The sequence below is a fragment of the Sceloporus undulatus genome, chromosome 2 (assembly GCF_019175285.1).
Source record: "Sceloporus undulatus isolate JIND9_A2432 ecotype Alabama chromosome 2, SceUnd_v1.1, whole genome shotgun sequence".
In the NCBI taxonomy this organism is placed as follows: Eukaryota; Metazoa; Chordata; class Lepidosauria; order Squamata; family Phrynosomatidae; genus Sceloporus; species Sceloporus undulatus.
The window spans coordinates 9,817,474-9,838,492 of NC_056523.1; the positions used below are offsets into that span (position 1 = coordinate 9,817,474).

Genomic DNA, 21,019 nt, shown 5'->3' on the forward strand with positions numbered 1-21,019 from the left:
GCCCCTGATGGACTAGAGAGGTGTCCTCTCAGGTAAAAACATAGTGTTTTTGTTATTTGCAGTTTTTCCACATTCATGGGGGTCCTGTACTCCTAACCCCAGCAAATGTGGAGGACAAGTGTAAATCGTATCAGGTTGAACCCTATGCTTGGGTGTATATTAAAGAGATCCCAACAAAGGAAGAAACCTCTGGATTCCCTTTTCATTTGTATGATTAAATTGTGTTTTTTTTATAAAATGTAATTTTTTCCTCTTTGTAGGAGCTTTTTGTCCATATTAGTTTTCATTTATGCGAAGCCGCCGGAGTCCCAGTTTGGTGGAGAAGGTGGAATGTTAAGTGAAAGTAATATTAATTAATCATCATAATCAAAATCCTTGCAAACTACAATAGCCTTTTTCCTATTTGCAAAATAAAGGTGGCAACTGTTGGATGCCTGTGTTAGCCCACCTTGGAGACCTTGAAGGGCCACACTCCTGCCACATCTGCAAAGAAAATCCACAATATTTGCCCCCAAGGCATTTTAGGGTGTTTGGGCCCTTTGCCACATTTTGGTCTCTCTGGGCCTAAAATGTTGAATCAACAGATGCAAAATCTGTGGATATGGAGGGCTGACTATATAAACCTCTTGGTTGAAAGAGGAATGCCGGAAGTGGCCTGGGGCCTGTGAATATGTCTGGAGCTCATACACACTGCAGAAATAATCCGTTTGACCCCATTTTCACTGCCATGGTCATGCTATAGGATCTTGGAACTGTAGTTATTGTGGCACCAGAGCTCTCTAACAAGAGAAGGCTCCGTGTCTCACAAACTGTAATTCCAGAATCCCATAGCATTGAGCCAGGGCCGTTCACGCAGTGTCAAACTGAATTAATTCTGCGTGTAGATATAGCCCTATAGGAGTGGGTGGAGGCATTCTGTGATGGGGGGAAATGTTTGGGGGAAAAATACTTAAACAATAAATATATTACAGTATACTGTACTACTATTATATTTTTTGGCTGCATCTACACTGCGAATAATACACTTTGACACCACTTTAAATGCCAGGGCTCAATGCTATGGGATTCTGGGATTTGTTTTTGAGAGCTATCTAGCCTTCTTTTAATACAACCACACTTGAGAAATAATGCTTTGACACCACTTTATTGCAAGGCTCATTGCTATGGATTCTGAGATTTGTGTTTGAGAGCTATTTAGCCTTTGGTTGCATCCACACTGCAGAAAATAATGCAGTTTGACACCACTTAACTGCCAGGGCTCCCTCTTATGGAATCCTGGGCCCCAGCCTCTCTATCAGAGAAGGATAAATGTCTCACAAAACTACAAATCCCAGAACCTATAGCATTGAGCCATGGCAGGTAAAGCAGTGTCAAACTGATTATTTTTGCAGTGGAGATGCAGCCTTTGAAAGAGTCCCAAAAAAGTAACTACTGTAGGGCTGCATCCACAGAAATAACTCGTTTGACACCACTTTAACTGCCAGGGCTCAGTGCTATGGATTCTGGGTTAGTAGTTTGAGAGCTATACAGCCTTCTCTGGTTGCATCCACACTTCAGAACAAACGCACTTTGACACCGCTTTAGCTGTCATCCTGGCTCAGTGCTATGGATTCTGGGAATTGTAGTTTTGTGAGACATTTATTATCTTGCTCTGGGGCCACAACAAACTACACGCCCCAGAATCCCCATAGCACTGAGCCGGGCAGTTAAAGCGGTATGAAACTGGATTATTTCTGCAGTCAGACGCAGCCCTTCAAGGCCCTTTCCAATCCCAGCCATTTGGGAAGTGCACTCCAAGATGTAAATGATGAGCTCCAATGGCTGCTGAGAGAGGCAGCAAAGACCTTCTTAATATAATTTATATATTATATATATATCTACGTGAAAGGAGGTTGTAAATACTCCGGCTCCTTCCTGCTCCCTCTTTCCTGCAAGGCTGGGAGGACTGCAAAAAAATGTGGACTTTTAAATAAATACATATATATTTATTATTAATATTATTATTATTATTTGTATTACAGTCCTCTCCTTGCAACTGAGGGCTTTAACTGCTATATTATTATTATTTTGCAGTCAGTCCTCAGCTAGCTTCAATCTTTGGCTGGGCAGGTGAGTGGGCATACAAATATATGGAAATAATAGAAAATATAATAGAGATCTCCTTTCATCTGTATATAAGGGCTGGCTTGGGGTCCCCCTCTGCAAGGAGGGACGGTCCAAAGGCTGAGAGGGGGTTTCTGAGGGGCAAAAGGGAGGTTTGACAGCCCCCCCATTCGCTTCCCTGAACCCTGACTTTCTTGCCCCCCCCATTTTTGTTTTCAAATGGTACAGTCGCCCTTTCATCTCAGACCCCTTTAGAGAGCAGAAACGGGGTGGTGGTGGATTGAGATTGTGTCGATTGTTGTTTTCCCTCACAAAAAGCTCCTGCTAATTATAAAACACAAACACATATATCCTTCCATACTAGCTATCTGCTACCATCGTATTGATATAATAATTTTTATACACATTCACAGAATAACATACACCCATTTATATTCTTTCAATAATATATACACACACACAAAATATATTGTATATATACATATATTTATAATACACACAGGAGAAATATGTTTTATAAAACACAGTCACAGAAATACACATACACCCATATATATATTCTTTCAACTATATATATAAACACATCAAATTATATGTATTATACTATATTTTATAATACACACCGAGAAATATGTTTATAAACACATTCACAGAAATACACATCCCACCCATATTATATCTTCAATATATATATATTACACACACAAATATTATATGTATTTACATAATTTTTAATAACCACAGCGAAAATATGTTTATCAAACACATTCACCGAAATACACACACACCCAATATATATATTCTTTCAAATACACACACCACAAAATATTATGTATATATGCAAATATTTTATAATACACACACCACACACACACCCACACACGAAAACAAGGGGGGTTGAGGACTGTTCATAGCTTTCCCTCACAAAAAGCTCCTTGCTAATTGTTTATAAATAAATATTTTATATATTTATGCCCTTTCATGTCTTATTGTCTCTATCTTATATTATTATTTTGTAATACACTCACACAATATATAGACATCTCCTCTTCCATATCACACACACACACGTATATGTATATAACAATATTTATAATACACACACAGGGAAAAACAAGGGGTTTGAGATTGTGTTTACAGTTTTCCCTTGTGAAAAGCTCTTGCTCTCTCTCTCTCTCTCTTCTCTCTATATATATATATATAAGATAGATAGATAGGTAGATAGATAATATAATAACCACAAGAATATGTGTGTGTATCATATTTCATTTAATACTATATATATTATGTTTTAATAAACACACAGAATATAGTGTGTTGTGGGTGTGGGCGTATTATCCTTTCATATATACACACACACCACACACACACACATATTTTATATATACATGCACACCCACACCACAGAAACGGGGGGGGGGGGTTGAAATTGTGTCCACAGTTTTGCCTCACAAAAACTCTCTGCTAATTATTATTTATAAATATATTTATAGATGATATAGAATATATATCCTTAACACACACACACACACACACACACCCACACACACACACCCACACCTTTTATAACACACACACACATGACAGAAAACAAGAGGGGGCTTGGATTGTATCCACAGTTTTCACTCACAAAAGCTCCTTGCTAATTACTATTTTAAATACGTCTTATATGTGTGTGTGGTGTGTATTTTATACACACATAATTCTCTCAGTGTTTGATGCAAGGTACAGAGATCTTTAACTATTTCCGTTTCTCATTGTCTATGCTGATTTATTTATGGGCCCTGTAGTCATCATTTTTGGGGTTTTTCTATGTTCAGGAAGACGCCTGTCCTTGCACTTTTGTCCTTAGTAGTTGCTCATGTCTGTGATGTTTTCCACTAGTCATGGGTCTGAAAGCGGTATGCTTCCATTTTCTTTTAACTGATGCAGTTGCTCTGAGAATGGGTTTCAGAGCAGCCATTATTGCACATCTTCCTAATCGTGCAACTGGGGAACCTTATGCACAAGAAGACAAAGTGGAAAACAGAGGCAGAAATACTGTAGTATCTTTCTCTGTGCCTCACTGCATGACATCACAGTGTTTCAGTTCTCTTCCTGTAGGAATAGTGGTAAGAGCATGTCTTTTTTTCTAGCTGGAAAAATCAGTTCGAACAAAGATTGCTTTTCCGGACTGTCTCCCGTGGAAAAGAACTGAAGCACTACAACCTCAAGCATGGGGAAAGCTGCTACTTTCCAGCTCTGTAATCTGCTTTGTTTCTCTCATGTAATGAGGTTCTGGAGCTGCTTCTGCCATTGTTACACTACATTTCCTGAATCACCCTCCTCGCCTCATGCCCTAGCTATCATATTGTTATAGTTTGTGTTCAAATCTTATGGCAACAAAACTAGGCGACCTATCATGGGGTTTTCTTGGCAAGATTTGACCAGCTGGGCTTTCAGTTAATTTATTTATTTTACAGTATTCACTTTTTTAAACATTTATACCTTGGTATCCGTCTGTCCAGTAACTGGCTGTGTTGGTGGTCCCACCAGAAATTGGCCACTTGTCCTCTGGTTCAGTGAAGCCCATCATCTGAGCTCTCCACTGATGGGGAAAGAAAAGTCAAGCAGAGTGTGCAAGCCTGGGGTATAGAAAATATTCCATACTTTACTAGTGAGAGCCCACAGTCTAACTACTGGCATTCCCAAACCTGTTCCTCTACATGTGTTGGACTATAGCTCTCCTCATCTCCAGACTATGTAGAGATGGTGGGATGACAGTCCATGCACCTTTGAGAACCTCCCAGGTTGGGGAGGCTGTAATTACATTTTAGGTTAGTCTGATTGAATTGAGGACCGCTCCAGCCCAGTAACTCTGAGTTAAAAAGTAGGGTATCACAATCCAAAAACTGGATCTGGGCAAGTTTTGTCCAGTATGTGATTATTCAGCTGAGAGGAAGGGTACAAATAATTGAATCTGGAACTGTTCCACACCCTGGCCATTATCCTGCTTATCCCTATGGTCTCAGTTTTGTCTCTCATTCTTTTTATTATTTACATTAAAACCATTGGGAGGGATCATCTGGAGTTTTGGAGTTCCAGTGCCGTGGTATGTGTGTTTAACTTGTGCTTTTAAATTAGGTATGTCTTGCACTGCAGACTTAATGCAGTCTAACACTGCTTTAGCGTCATGGCTCTATACTATGGAATTCTAGGTTTGTAGTCTTGTGAGATACTTAGCATTTTCTGTCAGGGAGTTCTGGTGTCACAAACAAACTACAGATCCCAGGATTCCATAGCATTGAGCCCTAGTTGTTAAGTGGTTCCACAACGCAGTTTCTGGCACACACATGCACCTAAGTTTAATTGTATTTTAACTTTTTTATGTTAAGAGTTTTCTAATTGCATTGTGTTTTAAGGTGTGTGTACTGCCTGGATCCACACTGGGAAAAGGTGGAATTAATATAATATAATATAATTATTAATATAATAAAAATATACCTGAGATTAGCTTGTTAAAAAGAACCAGAGGAGAACTTGTTATATGCAAGGATCATAGGCATGATGTAGAAACTTTACTTTCTTGGATGCAACTCCCAAGATTCCAACCCAGCATGCTCAGGATTCTTGAGTTATTTTCTTAAAAAGTATATTTTCTAACCTGTTGCTGGCTGTTCCTTAGAAATCATTAAAGTGAGGAATGAATTCTGGGATGTCTGCTGGAGGATTAATGCGCCCTATCTCCTATGATTGATCATTACAAAATTCCATAAGCTTCCGGTGACCCTCTGCCTAGTACGTACTGGAACCACAGGAAAAGGAATTAGGTTCTTCATAAAAATACTAGTATTTTACTTAATTTAAGAAATGTTTTGCATCGTTCTCCAGCTAAAAAGTGTCTCTCACCCAGAGTGGCCTTAGCTTAATGAAAAACAGCCAGTCCTTGCTTTCAAGTTTACTATATAAGGGGGAGAAGGAGAAAAAATCAAACTAAGGCCGAATCTGTCTTTCTTAACCAATTAATTAATTAAACTTTATAGTCCTGTTTCATCAGGAGGGTCTGTTAGCTTAATATAATTCTCTTATATCTCTTTGTGTGGTCTTTCCTTAGGGGAAAAAAAGCCGTGTCTGGACAAGCAAGAACCATCCATTCATGTATAACTGAACTTCTCCAGGAACTTCTAAAAAGACCCCCATAAAGTTCCTTCATCTTTCCATCTTGTGGATGGCTCGTTTCTCATGATGTAATACAGGACCTCACACCAAGTTTGTCGGGTGTTTTTTCAAGTGCAGCAAGAAACTGAGAGACCATTGCTGTTCTTTGTGTTGTTGTTATTACCGTCAAGGTGACTTCAACCTATGCTATGGCAACGCTATGAATGTGAGCCCTCCAAGAGCCTCAGTCATCAATTGCCTCTACTCAGGTTTTGCAAACTTGGGACTGTGACTTCCTCAATTGGCCTATCCACTGATAGTTTGGTCTTCCTCTTTACTCCTGCCTTCCACCTTACCAAGCTTTTCCCACCAAACCACATTTTCTCATGATACTCTAAGTACAACAGCTTCTATTTCCTCATCTTGTTCTAGGGAGAGGTTGGGTACACTTTGCTCCAGGAACCATTCCTTTGTCTTGAGAGACCATCCACCGTGTGGCAACAAATGGCTGCCAAGCAGAGCGAGGGTCAGCCTGGACCTCCAGTTTCGTGCTGGGCTAAATCAAAGGGGGAATCTCAACTATGAAAATGGAGAATGCAGAGCCAGCAGACCCGAAGCCAGCATGGAGTTCGGGGCCGCGGGCTAGCCATGAAATCATCCAGAGGGGGGCTGATGGACCAGCTTGGGCTGGAGGGGACCACCACACTAAACAAGAACCAGAGGACGGATGTCATCCCAGCGCTGGGAAGCCAGTGGCAGCAATTCGGGGGGCGTGCAATCCCCTCACTTGGCATGGGGGACCAGGCCACTACCAGGGACCCTGCCGTGGGGGGACATGAAGTTGCCCCATGGCTCATTTGAAAGGGTGGCTACAACCAGCCCCCACGACAGGAAGGACCGTTTCTTCAACCCTGCTGCCTAACTTAAACCGAGGACTCTGCTGGCTGATCGGGAGCACAGGAAGGTAAAAGAGGAGATGGACAATGAGGGCCCGTTGGCGAGCACTGCCCTGTCAACGCTTTCGGCAGTTCCTCTACCCAGGAGGCCGATGGGCCCAGAGAGGTTTGTAACCACCTCTGGGATCTTGCCACCAGTGGCTGAAAACCTGAAGGCACTCAAAGAACAGATCCTGGAGTGGTGATCCTGGAGCAGTTCCTGGCTGTTCTGCCCCAAGGCATGGCGAGCTGGGTCCGGGAGTCACCCCCACACCTGTGCCCAAGCAGTGGCCCTGGCAGAGGATTTCCTACTAAGGCATCGAGCGGATGGCAGGAGGAACAGAGGTGAGGAGGATGCTTCCAGTTAGGCCAGGGATGAGAAATTGCACACGGGGCCAGGGGTCAATTTTCCTTGCCTCCTACCACCCCCTGGGGCCATTCATTCCCTCCATCAGCATTGCTCCCAAATACTTTTACTTTGTTTTGGAGACAATGTGTCACTAGGGTTGGCCCACACAGTACAGTACTGTAACTCATAGTGTCACCCTCCCTTGTACCTTCTCCTCTATTGCCACACTATACAGAATCAGTGTTTTTTGTACTCATGTGACTCATAAATCTTCAGTGTTTTTTATCAATGTTATTCATATATTGTAATTCCCGATATTCACTGAATATAACAATAATAGCTGTGGCATAACAATGAGCCAAATTAAATGATACCTTTAATTACATTAAATGATAGACTCATAAATGAATATATACAGTGTTTTGTGGTAGAGAGTATTCAGTGCCGCATCGGGTTGGTAACTCATGATGTCACCCTCACCCATTGACTCTACCACACCATAGGGAATCCTTAGTAATTTTTTTGTATTGTTAATTGTAAATCTAATTCCATATATGGCTCAATGTAATGGCAATAATTGTGACATAAACAATTGGCAAAATTAAAATTATGCTTTAAATTACAGTATCATATGCTTGAGCTCCTTTGAAAATAATGGGCTGTGCATGCGGTTGTGGTGTGTGTATCATGGGCTGCACACCATGTTTTCCCCATGACATGGCTCACGCATAAGCTGAAAGCCGCATATGGCATGGGTGCACTGTACATCATCTCATCTTTTTAAAGTGAATTTGGAAGATTATGATTTTCTTAAAGAAAAATTTAAAAATAATTTAAATTTTATTTTTACAACATCCTGGGGCCTCTCCTTCTTCCTCCCACTGAATCTTGCCCCAGTTACAACCCTCTTCAGCATTTTAATGGTATGTAGGCAAATACCAGTCCCAATCTGGCCTTTCTGCAGTGCAAAAAGGAGCGCCATAGCTGCCAGCACCATGGCTTTGTGATGCTCCTTGGCATTGCGTCAACTGGATGCAGCACCAGAGGAGTGCGTGATGCCACCTGTTGTATGGTGGGCGGGTGGGCACGCCTGCATGGGGCAGGCGTCAGCATGTGTCATGCAGATGCCACGCCTCCACTCTGCCCATATGCTGGTCTATCGAGGCTCCGAAAAGTTACATTTTTTGGGGAGGGAGCAGTCTAATACTGACTGTGGGATTCTGGATGTTGTAATCCAAACCACCACATTTCCAAGGTCTGAAAATTGCCATTACCTCTCCTCACTGTTTCAGGGGCTCAGGAATGTTCCACGTGGTGACCGTGAATTTCCCTGAAACAGGAGGGTTCATCAAACCAGCGTGCAAACACAACTTGGCAGGCCGATCAAAACAGGAAGTCAATGAAGATGGCCCATTCCGTGGGTAAGTTCTTCACACACACACACACTTTACAACAATAAAACAAATGAAGCCAAAAATCAAGACATCATACATTCACATTCATCATTCTTTCCCCTATTCCTTCTCCTACGTACGTTCTTGTAAATACTTTAGTGCCTCAAATCTTCTTTTATGTATGTCAGTTCTACCACTTGATGGAGTTATACCTGTTCTTCACACGTGTTTATCTTCAGCCTGGAATCCACTTATCCCAGTTCTCCCCACTATATTCCTCACCCTCCCCATTTGCGACCTTGACTTTTGCAGATTTCATATTCACAGATATTATTATTATTATTATTATATTATTATTATTAACTTTTTTCTAGGCACTGTAATTTACCCAGCGCTGTGATTTGTTCTCTCTAGGATGGCTAGGTCTCCAGCACGTTCTGCCCGAGTTCCATAGGTCAGCTGGGGACTAGAGATTTCTAGGAAAAACTGCTCTGGGTTTGGGTCCTCCTGCATGATTCTGTGTTAAACTCCTGGTGGATGTTGATTAAGAGTTGCATTGGAGGACCTAGGATGCCTAGGGAGATGTTCTCTCAGGTTAAAATGTGGGATATTTATTGTGTTTTTTCCACTCTCATATGTCCCTAACCCCCGTGAATGTAGGGGCCCACATATAATTCCTTATTTGTTCCACTTTAAAAAGTTTCCTATTTTTCCTCTTTCAGCAGGTGAGTATTTATCCAACTCTGCCATTTAATACAGTTTCAGTGCCAGTCTTCTGTAGCTGGGATAGAGGTATTGTTCCCTGATTGAGCCTATAGATTGTAGCGCTGTTGTCATATAGAATCTCCAGCTTTCTTATCCAACTCATCATTGTCAACCTTAAAAACATTAAATTAATTAAAAGATTAAACAGTACAAAAATTCATTAAAATCTATCCCATTCAGTAATGTTTGCAGTTGCGACAAAAGGACAGCAAGGAGGGGACCCTACTAACCTCTCCAGGGAGGGAGTTCCCCGAGCTTGGGAGCAGCCACTGAAAAGGCCCTCTCTTTTTTTCCACCAAATGAGCCTGGAGGTTGGTGGACGAGAGATGGGCCTCTCCAGATATCATCATGCTCTAATGGGATCTTAAAGGATATGTTCCTTCAAATAGCCTGGATCCAAGCCATATTGGCTTTATTGGTCATTACCAACCCTTTGAATTCAGCTTAAGGAGACTGAATTTGATCTTATTTAACTTTTTTGTAAAATACTTTGGATGCCATTTTAGGAGAAGGCAGGATTAAAAATTAAATAAGTAAAAATAAAGGTAGGATTCACAACTGGGCAGTTATTTTCTTCCAAATCCTTAGGGAGATTCCCGAAATCTCCGGACGCCAGATGAGTGGTGTGTAATCTTATTCTCAAAATAGTATGCAAAGAAATATTTGAGACTGAAAGGAAGAATCAAAAATATACCATGTTAGTTGCAGATTCTTCATCAGATGCTTTTAGAAAATCTACCAAGTAGATTGGTGGAAGTAGCCTGAAGTCCACGAAAGTTCATGCTTCCAACTTCTTTCTTTCAGTTAGTCTCAAAGGTGCTACAAATCTCTCTGCTCACTGAAAAAAAAGTGTTTGTATTGTAAGCCTGAGGGCCGGGAACTGTTAACTAAGTTGTATGTACATGCTGTGTAAATTTACAGCGCTTTATAATAAAAGTTCAATAAAATAATAATAATAATAATAAAGTATCTCTGAGCTTTTGTCAGACTGGAAAAAAGATGTTGGTATCATGAGCTTTTGCAGACTGGAGCCTACTTCCTCAGGTACATGTTTATAGAAAGTAGGCTCAAGTCTATGAAAGTTCATGCTAGCAACTTCTTTCTTTCAGTTAGTCTCCAAGGTGCTACAAATCCTTTTGCAGACTGTGAAGTCGAAGGCTTTCATGGCCGCATCCATAGTTTTTTGTGGTTTTTGGACTATGTGGCCATGTACTAGAAAAGTATCGTCCTGACGTTTCGCCAGCATCAGAAGTTGCCAGCCACAGATGCTGGCGAAACGTCAGGACAGAAACTCTTGTAAACATGGCCACATAGCTCAAAAAACCACAAAAAACTTGGAGACTGATTTTTTCAAACTAACATGACTAGGTCTTTGATTTCCTCCATAGGTTAGTTCATCTTCAAAAAGAGCAGTGTGTGTGTGTGTGTGTGTGTGTGTAATAAAAAAATAAAAGAATAAAAAATAGGAATCAAGCAACTACCAACCATTTGTTAACCCTGATATCAGGAAAGGTTCTAGAGCAGATCATGAAACAGAAGTCTATAAGCACTTAGAAAGACATATCGTGATCTCTAAAAAATCAGCATGGGTTTTTTCAAAACCCAAAATGCCAACTTAAACTTTCACTTTTTTGATAGAGTTACAAGCCTGGTAGATCAGGGGGATACTGTGGCTGTAGTGTATCTTGATTAGTAAAGCTTTTGACAAGGTCCCCAATGAAATTATAGGCATGCTAGACTGTGTAGTCAGACAGTTGTTTACCTTAAGGCGACTCTGAAATTTGTCTACAAGTGGCTTCCCTTTCCTCTGTATAACAATTCCCAAGATGGTATTGGTTGCTGCCGCCCAAGAATCCCACTATATCTATCTCATTTCTCTGTTGGTTAAGATCAGATAGAAAACCAACTGATGTCAGCTTTCAAAGCTCCACCCGTCTTTGACTTCTCAAAAGGTTTGGTACTTTGAATTCAGGCTTTAAAGTTTGAAGTTCAGCCTAAAATCGAGCCGATCCCTCGACTGCTTATATAGAAACAACCCCTGCTTCAAAGACCACTTGTTCGGCTTAGCTTGACTTTTTTTCTTTCATAACAAGGGCTTAAGAAATTTGGCTTCTCTTTTCTGTTCAGCAGACAATGGGCCGGAGCGGACATGAGCTTAACAACGTGAACAATCTCCCAGGGATGGAACCACATGGGTCATCATCCCTGGAAAGAATGGATGCCATGGTGGGCCCTGAACACAGGAGAGGCCTATGAGGGCCAGAACCTGCCAAAGCCCACAAGAAATGGCCCTGAAAGAGTATAGGAAATGCAATGGCAGGGAAGCAGTCACTGTGCTCTAACTGTGGGGAGCTTTCAATCCAGTTTCGGGTCCTTGGGCCAGAAGGCTTCCCCCTGGGGCTGAACCCCTATAAATGCTCTGTGTGTGATAAAAGCTTTGGCCAAGTGGCCAAAAAACTATCGCTCACGAGCGGCTCCACACAGGTGACTGGCCCTAAGTGTTCCTTCTGCGGAAAAAGCTTCAACCGGAGCTCCGATGTCTCCCGGCACGAGCGGATCCACACGGGGGAAGCCCTTCAAGTGCACCACATGCAGAAGTGTTTCAGCCAGCGGTCCAAGCTGATCGTCCATGAACGGTTCCACACAGGGGACAAGCCCACACCTGCTCCATTGTGGGCGGAGCTTCCACCAGCGGTCGGACCTGGTGAAGCATGAGCGGATCCACACTGGGGGAGCCCTACAATGCTCCGACTGTGGGGGCAGCTTCCACCGGATTCGGATCTGGTCAAGCACAAGTGGATCCACACCGGGGAGAGACCCTAAAGTGCTCCACCTGTGAGAGAGTTTCCGGCAGCGCTCAGCCCTCCTCTACCATGAGCGGACCCATACGGGCGAGAAGCCCTATACCTGCCATGCCTGCGGGCAGGCCTCAGCTGCAAGGCCCACCTTGTGCTCCACAAGAGGACCCACACAGGAGAGAAAAACCATACAAATGCAACTTCTGTGGGAAAAGCTTCACCACCAGCTCGTATTTTGTGAAGCACCAGAGGATGCAACTTGGGGCAGGAACCTTTGCCAATGCTGTGAAGGAAGGAAAACTTGATTCCTTAGAGCAGACACAACAACCAGCAGGACTGCAGGACCAGTTTCTGACGCATTGTACTAAGTCGGGCTGCGGGTGGGAAATTGAACATTGCTTCCCCCTGTATTTTATACTGGGGGGGGGGGGAATCCCTGCATCTAGAAAACTAGTGTGTTAGGAGAAGTGTTGCTGGTGCTAAATTTCTGTATGTAAGGGAATTTTATAGTGAAAGCAGCAATCAACATTCCGTCTTCTATCTGTGGTTGGAAACAGTAGAAGTCAGCTGCTAATGGTAAAGAATGTTTTTTTTCCAGTTTTGTTTGTCAATGGCTGGGTGAAGCAGGAGGGAGGTGAGGAAGTATGCTGAGCCCTGGTTTTGCCGGGAACAGATGCCCTGTCATATTTGCATGACTGAAAAAAAAGCAAAAGCACACACTTCATTGGCATTGGGTCATCCCAATTTTTAAAATGAGGGGAGAAAAAGTGCATCCAGTGCATCACTTCTCTATCTCTTAGATGCGACCTCAGGGGAGTTTAGCTTAGTGGTAGTGTGGGCAGCTTTTGGATTCAAAAGGTCCCAGTTGCAATCTCTGCCATCTCCAATTTAAAAAGGACCAGGTTGCAGGTGATGAGAAGATCTTTCCCTATAGACTTTACAGAGTCACTATCAGTTTGAGTAGGCCAGCATCCTTCAGTTGATGCTCTTAGACATCTTTGACTACACCATCATCCCCATGCAGCTGACCACCATGTTGATGCACTCACAGTACGAATGAAAATGGACAAATAATCTGATCAGTATAAGGCTGCTTCTATCTCTCTAATAATGGGGACTTCCAGATTGGTCCAAAGAAGGTGAGATCTCACAATACAGTTTTGGTTTTTTTTTTTGTTTGTGTGTGTTTTGTTTTATGCATTTTGTCAGTTGTTGTTTCCTCTGAGTCTCCCTTATCCGAATGCTTGGGATCAGATTTCAGGTTTTTTGGGGAGTGGGGCTGAAATATTTGCACATACAAAATGAAATACCTTGGAGATGAGACCTAAGACTAAAATGAATTAATTTTGTTTTGTAATACACACCTGTTCTCAATTTAACAGATATTTTGAATAATTTACTGCATGAAACAAAGTTTTGTGAACAGGGCACCACCAGAAAGCTAATAGTCACCTCTTAGTCTCCCATGTGGACAAGTTTTGATTTTGGAATATTTTGGATATCAGAATTCTGGACAAGGGAGACTCTTCTATCACCCTGATTTTATAATGTGTTCCTTCCAAGTTCATGTGTAATAAGATTCGAAGTTTGGATGCTCCTCCTCTCCCTCTAAATAGGAAGATGGTTGGAATAAAAAACAGCAAACATAGTGGCCATATTGTGGGCGGAAAGGGGAGAGTGCGAGACTTGGTGAAACTTCGAGTTCAATCCAGAATACATCTGATGTGTTCATGCTAAAGGTTAGGCACATGGCTTGGAGAAAAGAAAAACGAGAGGTGATATGACAGTGATTTTAAAATATTTCCAATACTGAAGGTGGAGCAAGCTTATTTCTCTGTAGACTAAAACAGAACCAGTAGATTAAATTGCAAAAAAGGAGATATCACTTAACAGGGCTGGCTGGTTTAAACCAGAAAGATTCTGAGCAACAGTCCTGTAAGTATTTAGAAGGAATGCCATGATTACTAAAGTCAGCATGGGTTTCTCAAAAACAAGTCATGCCATAATAGAGTTGCCGTAGGGTCACTTAATGACTTGAAGGTACACACAACAAGCCACTTTGCAGTCCGTGCTAAGGGCAAGTCTGTAGACTTGTTCCCGGTTTGTAGATATAATGTTGTCGTTGCTGAAAAATCTGACATTCAGTTGTATGCAGATGTGATCTGGTGGTCAGTCATCCTAACCCTAGGCTATTCACAGAGTAGAACAAAGCCTGTAGAAACCTGTGAAATTAGGACAGGCTGGTTTTTTCTTCAAGTTCCAGATAGTGACAAAACATTTTTAAATTACATATAATTCCCCACAAATAGAATACAGCTGTCAGGAAGATATGTTCTAGCGAATATATGCCTGACGCTGCTAGCTGTCTGCTTGCAGGGATTCATATGCAAGAGAGCAATCAAAGTGGCACAGCCCAGGAGTCTAGGCTGCATCCGCACTGCAGAAATAATTCAGTTTGACACCGCTTTAACTGAACAGTAGTTTTGTGAGACATTAGCTCTTCTTTGTCTGAGAGCTCTGAGGACACAAGAAACGCCATTCCCACAATTCCCATAACATTTTAGATTGTAAGCCCGAGGGCAGGGAACTGTCTAACTAAAGAGATGCATGTACAGCGCTGTGTAAATTTACGTGCTTCATAAATAAAGGTTAATAATAATAATAATAATAATAATAATAATAATAATAATATAACAACTGAGCCATGGCAGTTAAAGTGGCGCCAAATGGTTACTCTGGCAGTACGAGGCAGCTAAGAAAGCAGTTCCTTCATTTCAAGGAGTAGCCCCCTGCCATTTGAATGAGAAAGGCATGAAGAAGCCAGTGACTTCGTCCCTCCAGAAACTACTCATCACTTGAGGTCTCTTCAATGAGGTGCCTATACATCGAATTAATGCAGTCCCTGACACCACTTAACTGCCATGTTTTACAGGGTGTCTAGCTTTCTCTGCCAAAGATTGCTCTAGTTGCCTCACAAAACTATCGATCCAAGGATTATGTAGGATGAGCCATGGCGTTTAAAGCGTTGTTCAAACGTCTTATTTCCTACAGTGTAGATGCACCCATCTAAAACATGAACTCATTCTCAAGTGCGTCAAAGAGCTCTTCTTTCAAAAGCCTTTGTGGAAGCAGCCCTGTTGCTCCCCGCCTTGATGAAGGGAAAAGCAATTGAGATCGCACAGTAGTGGTTTTGCAATGGGACAATCTTAGACTTGTAAACCCCTGATGTGGGTGTGTAGGTGAGCTGATCCCAGTGTTGCCATGAAGTATTCCAAATCGTCTGAACCTTTTCCTGTTGCCTGAACATACTGAAAAGAAGACACCCAGGAAGGTCGCTTGTGTTTAAACACAACCTGTTTGATATACTTTTGTGGGGAGGAGGGCATGCATGGCTCATGTGAATTGGCTGTCTTTGTGGTGGGGGCTTGCTTTTATGCCTATATAGTTTCGCATACTCTACTATGCCTTGATAGAATGTGTGTGTGTCTTGTCCAACCATATCATTCAGGTAAACCCACGTTCGCATGGCAGCTATGCAACTATGGAGACTTTGCCCGTGGTCGCAAACACCTCCTCCCATGGCACCTCTCTCTGTGTGGTGCTTTGCCAAAGAACTACTCTTTGCCTTACTCCACCATTACAACATGTCCACAAAAGGTACTGGTCCTCAGAAAGATAAGTCATCCATCCTGACGGGAGTTGTTTTTAAAATAATTTTACATCGTCCTCTGCCTGCTTTTGCCCCACAGAATCGTGTCAAAATGATTTTTTCAAACCCTGGCCTTACTTTCACAAAACTCTTGAACTGTGCTCATTACGTTGGGATATGAACACTTGGGCAAGCCGGATGCTGCAGAAATAACCCCACTCAACAGTCCTTCCTGGCATCCAAGGACTTTTAGGGCCCAAAAAACGTATGGATACCTCCTAGATCTATCTTTCAGTTGTCCGCCTTTTTGCCTATGTAATTTTTGATAGTTTGCCCCTCTAACGTATTTGCTCTCACCTAATCAAATTACTAACCCTTCTTACAGTTGGCCCTCCCCATTTGCAGCTTTGACTTTTTCATATTGATTAATATGTTCTCTTTCGGACTCTCTAGGTCCTCCAGCCATGGATTCTGCTGAAGATCTGGACCCTAGAGTCATGTTGAAGAAACCTAGCGATTCCCTGACAAACCTCTCTGGGGTAATTCTTAGCCCCTCAAGTATGATTCTGTGATCACCTGTCCACCAGATGTTGGCCCATATAGTTGCACTAGAGGACCTAGAGATTCCTAGACAACTGAAACGATTAGTGGGTTTTTTATTTAGCATTTTCCTCACTTTCATGGTGGGCCTGCTGCCCTCAAACCCAGCGAATGGGGAGGCCCCACTGTACACCGTTCTGGAGGAGAAAACCTCACTGCAAACCAACACCACTGGATTTTTTTCCCCAGGAAATAGTCAAGGGATTGCGACCTGTTCTTTTCTTTGATATCAATGCTTGTATTCTGTTGCCTTTCTTGGCCCTCCCCCCCCTCCCCCACTGTTTTTCTTCCTCCCCCTTCCAAACTGCAGGCATCTTGTCAGTTGAACGTACGGCTGTAACGTTCAATTTATAAAAGAGGTGACCAATTTGGAAAGAATCCAGCTGTTGGTTCCCCAATCCTTAAATAGAATGATCTGTCCCTTATTCCATATGCTGGTTCCGATCCAGACAGAAAACTCTCACATTGATTACTTCTTAACCCTCGGGTCACCCTACCTTTCCTCTTGGAAGAGATTTTCTCTCACAATTCGTATGTTTAATAAAAGCCATTAACTAATCGAGGGTGGGGAAGTAACTGGCATTTGCCAAAGGCACCTGAGTTGTGACACCCCATACTACGGCAGGAGTTCCTTCAGCCTTAAAGTACATGATTTAGCGGAAGTTAAGCTATTCTTCGTTGGTTTGTCTGTTGACATGCATGCACAACAAGGCGCCTGCCTGTGTTTCTGACTTGAAGTGGGTAACATACTTAAAATATCCAAAACACCCCTGCCACCTCCTCGGCTGGTAACAACCAAGGGCAGTGCTAAATGTGATGCTTATTATGTCTCGTATGCTAGTTGTGTGTGCCTGTTATGCTGTATTCCTGAAATCAAAACATTCTTTCAATTTTACGTCTTGCAAGAGGTTTTTCCCTGGGACTGCTCCGGGGTGTCCTGACTATCCCAATCTCTGCAAGATTTTCCTCATGAAATGGATTTATGCGTCCAACACACTGAACAACTAATTCCCAGTTTTCGAGATCGCTTTAAACTGTCCCGGCCTCAGGGCCTAGGGAATCCTGGAACTGTAGTTTATTTCGGCTCCAGAGTTCTCTGAGAAAGGGGCTAAATGTCTCACAAAGTACCAATCCCGGTTCCCTAGCCCTGAGCCAGGGCCGTTAAAGCCATCTCAAATTGGATCTCTGAAGATGCCAGCCACGATGCTGGCAAATCTTTAGAATACAAACTCTTCAGAACTGCCACATAGCCCCAAAAAACCACAAAAAACTATCAAGTGAATTATTTCGCAGTTGTGTTTTGGACCTATCTTAACCCTCCTCAGGCTCATGGCTCCCAAAGTTGACTGAACTCCAGCCTTTCTATACAATCAGCAAAAATTTAAACCAATAGGAATAAGATGGTCTCTTTCCCATCACTAAAATTATGTCTGTATGGGGTGTCAGAATGTCGTGTCAAGAGGAGGAAACGTGCAGGAAAAAGGTTACATTACATGCTTTTTCTTTTCTTCATGTTGCTAAACTGTTGTCAAGTTGACTTCATTTATGTCTCCCCCTGAATGAGAGGACCTCCAAGTCACCCTATTCATTGACAGCCCTGCTCAAGTCCTTGCAGATTCAGGGTGTGGCTTTCTTCTGCCTTTGAAAGTCCGTTTCCTCTCCTGCTCCCCCCCTTCCTTTGTCCCTTCTTACTTCAGTTGCTGCAAACTGAGTTCCAAACAGGGACCAAAAGTCGTTTACAGTCCCTTAACTCAGTGGTTAAGCAGACTTTGGATATGTGATCACTCTCAAGGAGCTTCCATTGGGGTCCAGGCTGGGTTAATCTGTTTTAACTTTGGGGTTTTTTATCATAATTTTCTACTAAAATGAAGTTCAAGTGAAATTAGCTTTAATTTTAAAACATTGTTTGGTACACCCACCTTAGCCATTTCTGTGCGCCAGCTGGGTCCCACTCCAAGAGAAAGCCTCATATAAATAAAATAAGCAAATTATACAAACATGCCCTATGAGGAACGACTTAAGGAGCTGGGGATGTTTAGCCTGGAGAAGAGAAGGTTAAGAGGTGATATGATAGCCCTGTTTAAATATTTGAAAGGATGTCATATTGAGGAGGGAGCAAGCTTGTTTTCTGCTGCTCCAGAAACTAGGACCCGGAGCAATGGATGGAAGCTGCAGGAAAAGAGATTTCACCTCAACATTAGGAGGAACTTCCTGACAGTAAGGGTTGTTCGACAGTGGAACAAACTCCCTTGGAGTGGAGTGGAGTCTCCCTCCTTGGAGGGCTTCAAACGGAGGCTGGATGGCCATCTGTCGGGGTTGCTTTGATTGTGATTTCCTGCATGGCAGGGGGTTGGACTGGATGACCCTTGCGGTCTCTTCCAACTCTTATGATTCTATGAACCCCATGCTTGGGTGTATATTAAAGAGATCCAACAAAGGAAGAAACCTCTGGATTCCCTTTTCATTTGTATGATAAATTGTTTTTTTTATAAAATGTAATTTTTCCTCTTTGTAGGAGCTTTTTGTCCATATTAGTTTTCATTTATGTGAAGCCGCCCGGAGTCCCAGTTTGGTGGAGAAGGTGGAATGTTAAGTGAAAGAATAATATTAATTAATCATCATAATCAAAATCCTTGCAAACTACAATAGCCTATTTTCCTATTATTGCAAAATAAAGGTGGACAACTGTTGGATGCTGTGTTAGCCCACCTTGGAGACCTTGAAGGGCCACACTCCTGCCACATCTGCAAAGAAAATCCACAATATTCGCTTCCAAAGGCATTTTAGGGTGTTTGGGGGCCCTTTGCCACATTTTAGGTCTCTCTGGGCCTAAAATAGTTGAATCAACAGATGCAAAATCTGTGGATATGGAGGGCTGACTGTATAAACACTCTGGGTTGAAAGAGGAATGAATGCCAGAGAGTGGCCTGGGAGCCTGTGAATATGTCTAGGAGCTCATACACACTGCAGAAATAATCCAGTTTGACACCATTTTCACTGCCATGGCTCAATGCTATAGGATTCTTGGAACTGTAGTTTATTGTGGCACCAGAGCTCTCTAACAGAGAAGGCTCAGTGTCTCACAAAACTGTAATTCCCAGAATCCCATAGCATTGAGCCAGGGCAGTTCAAGCAGTGTCAAACTGAATTAATTCTGCAGTGTAGATGTAGCCCTATAGAGAGTGGTTGGAGGCATTCTGTGATGGGGGAAATAGTTTGGGGGGGGAAATACTTAAACAGTAAAATACATATACTACTATTATATGTCTTTGGCTGCATCTACACTGCAGAAATAATACACTTTGACACCACTTTAAATGCCAGGGCTCAATGCTATGGGATTCTGGGATTTGCAGTTTTGAGAGCTATCTAGCCTTCTTTTAATACAACCACACTTGAGAAATAATGCACTTTGACACCACTTTAATTGCAAAGGCTCATTGCTATGGAATTCTGAGATTTGTAGTTTTGAGAGCTATTTAGCCTTTGGTTGCATCCACACTGCAGAAATAATGCAGTTTGACACCACTTTAACTGCCAGGGCTCCATCTTATGTAATCCTGGGCCCCAGACCTCTCTATCAGAGAAGGATAAATGTCTCACAAAACTACAAATCCCAGAACCTATAGCATTGAGCCATGGCAGGTAAAGCAGTGTCAAACTGGATTATTTTTGCAGTGGAGATGCAGCCTTTGAAAAGAGTCCCAAAAAAGTAACTACTGTAGGGCTGCATCCACACTGCAGAAATAACTCAGTTTTACACCGCTTTAACTGCCAGGGCTCAGTGCTATGGGATTCTGGGATTTGTAGTTTTGAGAGCTATACAGCCTTCTCTGGTTGCATCCACACTTCAGAAACAACGCACTTTGACACCGCTTTAGCTGTCATCCTGGCTCAGTGCTATGAGATTCTGGGAATTGTAGTTTTGTGAGACATTTATTATTGTTGCTCTGGGGCCACAACAAACTACACGCCTCAGAATCCCCATAGCACTGAGCCAGGGCAGTTAAAGCGGTATGAAACTGGATTATTTCTGCAGTGCAGACGCAGCCCTTCAAGGCCCTTTCCAGTCCCAGCCATTTTGGGAAGTGCACTCCAAGAGTTAAAATGATAGAGCTCCCAATGGCTGCTGAGAGAGGCAGCAAAGACATTTCTTAATATATATTTATATATATATATATATCTACGTGAAAGGAAGGTTGTAAATACTCCAGGCTCCTTCCTGCTCCCTCTTTCCTGCAAGGCTGGGAGGACTGCAAAACTGTGGACTTTTAAATAAATACATATAT

The 21,019-nt window shown here is 42.4% G+C and overlaps 2 protein-coding genes across 3 annotated transcripts in view; one reads left to right on the forward strand and one right to left on the reverse strand.

The window, feature by feature from the left end:
• LOC121921836 (zinc finger protein 383-like) overlaps positions 1–20,955 on the reverse strand; it is a 50,749-nt gene extending 29,794 nt beyond the window's left edge. Inside the window, exon 1 of the mRNA XM_042450441.1 lies at positions 20,918–20,955. The gene's annotated coding sequence lies outside the window, so the exon portion shown is untranslated. The remainder of the gene's footprint in view (positions 1–20,917) is intronic.
• LOC121921898 (zinc finger protein 397-like) overlaps positions 1,902–21,019 on the forward strand; it is a 942,727-nt gene continuing 923,609 nt past the window's right edge. For both annotated transcript variants that reach the window (XM_042450611.1, XM_042450612.1), the window contains exon 1: positions 1,902–2,109. The gene's annotated coding sequence lies outside the window, so the exon portion shown is untranslated. The remainder of the gene's footprint in view (positions 2,110–21,019) is intronic.